The sequence below is a fragment of the Macadamia integrifolia genome, chromosome 3 (assembly GCF_013358625.1).
Source record: "Macadamia integrifolia cultivar HAES 741 chromosome 3, SCU_Mint_v3, whole genome shotgun sequence".
Lineage (NCBI taxonomy): Eukaryota > Viridiplantae > Streptophyta > Magnoliopsida > Proteales > Proteaceae > Macadamia > Macadamia integrifolia.
The window spans coordinates 6,994,510-6,998,340 of record NC_056559.1 but is presented as its reverse complement, the minus strand read 5'-3'; the positions used below and the strand labels follow the sequence as shown (position 1 = coordinate 6,998,340).

At 38.8% G+C, this 3,831-nt stretch overlaps 1 non-coding gene across 1 annotated transcript; it reads right to left on the bottom strand.

Annotated features, from left to right (window-relative positions):
* Positions 1–412: 412 nt before the first annotated feature.
* LOC122074975 lies at positions 413–514 on the bottom strand. The gene has a single exon (XR_006139118.1). It is a non-coding gene; the product is annotated as a small nucleolar RNA R71 (small nucleolar RNA).
* Between the last annotated feature and the right edge of the window lie 3,317 nt (positions 515–3,831).

Below are 3,831 nucleotides of genomic sequence, written 5' to 3'. Positions count from 1 at the left end.
TTGCTCTCTTTAAAACCATTCAATATGGGAGACCAACAGCAAAACCCTTCATCTAAATCTTTGAAAGATAGGTTCTACCCTGCTAGAACAACCCAACCTTCCTACATAGTTCTACCACAAGCCCAGGGTAATAATTTTGAACTCAAATCTCAATACATTACTATGTTGCCCCACTTCCATGGGTTGACCTCTGAGGATGCATACCTATTTTTAAGGGAATTTGAAGAGGTATGTGTTCTAATTAAGATCCAACAGCTTTCTGATGATGTTGTTAAGTTTAGGTTTATCACTTTTGCATTGAAAAGACCAAGCTAAGAAGTGGTTGTATGGGTCACCCACAAATTCCATAACCTCATGGGAACAGTTCACAGTTGTCTTCCTTAAGAAGTTTTTCCCAACTCACAAGACTAATAAGCTTAGAAGTGATATCCTTCAGTTTAGGCAAAAGTCTGTCATTTTCCAAACTTATGGAGAGATTCAAGGATCTACTCCAAGAATGCCCTCACCATGGCCTAGACTTACGGCATTTATGTCAATTAATTTATGAGGGTATTGATTATCAAAATAAACAAATGATAGAGTCTTTGTGCCCTGGGGGATTCACATCCTTTACAGATGAAGGAAAGACATGGGAATTCTTACTTGACTTAGCTGACAAAACCCGTGAGTGGGAATCAACCCAAGAGAGTGAAAGAACCATAGGAGGAAAATGATATTTTATGGATGGGATAGTAGCCAAGGAAGCCCATTTGGATAGCCTAATCAAGAGAATTGAGGCTATTGTTCCTAGAGAGTCATCATCAGTCAATTTGGTTAAGATTTGTGCTTGGTGCCAGTCCCCTGGACATCTCCTAGAAGAATGCCCCAACACCTCTGGGGGCACTTCTAATGATAGTGTTAATGCCTTATACCAGAATAATCCATATAGTAATACCTACAATCCAGGATGGAGAAATCACCCAAATTTCTCTTGGAATCAGGGCAACCAAGTAGGACCTTCCAATTTCTATAATCAAGGTCAACCTGGACCCCAAAGGCCTCCCTTTGCACAACAATCTTTTTCTCAAAATACTTTTCCTAGGTCAAATGTAGGACCTTAGGCGAGTTTTCCTAGGGCCCCTCTTCTATCATCTTATCAGCAACCCCCTGGGTTTACCAACACTGGAGAGGCAAGTAGAATAAGTGACTTGAAAAAAAATATGGCCCTCCTCATGACAAGCCATCAAAATCTTATGAGAGAACTCACTCAAGTTGTCTCAATTATGCGTGAGAGGGAGAAAGGAACTTTACCCAGTCAACCAGAGCCTAACCCTAGGCATCATTAGCCTGTTAGTTCACAAACATCAACTAATGCACCACTGAATATAGTACAAGGTCAGACCCAACAAGGGCCCTCTAACCAATGTAATGTTGTTTATGCCCTTAGGAGTGGTAGAGAGTACCAATAGAGCGTTCTTAAATCTTCCTCATCTATTACTCCTGTTAACTCTCCTTCAGTTGAGGACACAAGTGTGCCTCTTGTTTCAGGTTCGTCTGATGAACCTAAAGATTTTTCTGAAACTAAAGATGATTTGGTTGAGGAAACCAAAAATGATTCTTCTGAACAGGGGCAAATCCCTAACAGTCCTTATGTTCATCCTATCCCATTTCCTAATCGCTTGGTACACAAAAAGAAGACTGCTTCCATGGATAAAATTTTAGAAGTCTTCAAAAAGGTAGAAGTGAACATCCCTCTTTTGGATGTCATATCCCAGATCCCCACCTATGCAAAGGTACTGAAAGATTTGTGTACTCACAAACGTATCACTAGTGTACCCAAAAAGGCGTTCTTGACAGGTAACATTAGTTCCATAATTGCTCAGCCTATAGCAGCCAAGTATAAGGATCCAGGGAGCCCTACCATATCTTGTGTCATAGGCCAACACCTACATTGAGCATGCCTTACTTGACCTTGGTGCAAGTGTGAATCTTTTACCTTACCATGTGTACAAGCAACTTGGATTGGGAGAATTGAAAGCCACTGGAACTACTCTTCAGTTGGCAGATAGGTCTGTTAAAATTCCTAAAGGGATGGTTGAGGATGTCTTACTAAAGGTGGGAAAATTTATTTTCCCTATTGATTTCATTGTGTTAGATACCAAGCCCTTCTCAACCAAAGATGAGATCCCAATAATTCTAGAAAGACTATTCTTGGCTACCAGTAATGCATTAATCAACTGTCGGAATGGTTTCCTAAGATTATCTTTTGGTAACTGAACTGTTGAGTTTAACATGTTTAGGATAGACAAGCAACCACATATGGAAGAAGAGATTAATATGATTGAGGATTTTCTGGATTTTTCTGATGATTTAATTACCAACTTTGATATTAATTTTGATTCAGAATTCCAAGAGTGTATAGATGAGTTGGATGATGATAGTGAAAATTTCTTTCCTGAAGTCTTGAGTCTTCACACACCTGTGGAGCCCTTAGGACCCCTTTCTAATTTCATTCCCAAACCTTCCATAGTTGAGCCCTCTAAATTAGATCTTAAGGAGCTGCCATCTAATTTGAGGTATGCTTTCCTAGGTCCTGATCAGACTCTTCCTATAATTATTTCTTCAAATTTGACTTCTAGCCAGGAAGAAGAGTTACTTAAAGTGTTAAAAGATAATAAGGAAGCCCTAGGTTGGACCATGACTGATATCAAGGGTATAAACCCTTCTATTGTGCAACATCATATAGATCTTATGGGGGATTCCAAATCATCCACGAAACCCCAAAGAAGAGCTAACCTAGTGATGATGGAAGCCATTAGGAAAGAGATCCTAAAGTGCTTGGATCATGGAATAATTTATCTTATTTCTGACAGCCAATGGGTAAGCCCAGTTCACGTAGTGCCTAAGAAGTCTGGTATGACTGTAGTTCCCAATGCCAACAATGAACTAATTCCAACCCGTGTCCAATCTGGGTGGAGAGTGTGCATAGACTACAGAAAACTTAATGTGGCAACCTGGAAGGACCACTTCCCATTGCCATTCATTGACCAGACGTTAGAGAGGTTAGCTGGACATGAATACTATTGTTTTCTTGATGGATATTTCGGCTATAACCAGATCCCAATTGCTTTAAATGACCAACATAAGATCACTTTTACATGCCCATATGGAATATTTGTTTACAGGTGTATGCCTTTTGGGCTTTGTAATGCCCCTATTACGTTTCAATGATGCATAATGAGCATATTTTCTGACATAGTCGAAAAATTCTTAGAAGTATTTATGGATGACTTTTCAATTCATGGGAATTCCTATTCTAAATGTCTTCATCATCTTTCTTTAGTTTTGAAAATGTGCATATCTAAGAATTTGATTTTGAATTGGGAGAAATGCCATTTCATGGTTAAATCTGGTATTGTTTTAGGCCATGTAATATCAAATGAAGGAATTAAGGTAGATAGAGCCAAAGTGGATTTAATTGATAATTTACCACCTCAATCTGTTAAGGATGTCCGATCTTTTTTAGGGCATGCGGGCTTCTACAAAAGGTTTATTAAGAACTTTAGTCAGTTAGCTCGACCTCTCACTTCATTACTTGCCAAAGATCAAACTTTTGAGTTTTCTATAGAGTGCCTAGAATCCTTCAAACAATTTAAGCAGTTGACCAATGCACTCATTGTTCAACCATCTATTTGGACTGAACCTTTTGAACTGATGTGTGATGCTTCAGATTTTGCTATAGGAGCGGTTTTGGGTCAAAGGATTAATAAGTTGCCCACTATCATTTATTATGCTAGTAGGACCTTAAATGATGCACAACTCAATTATACAACCACTAAAAAAGAATTTTTA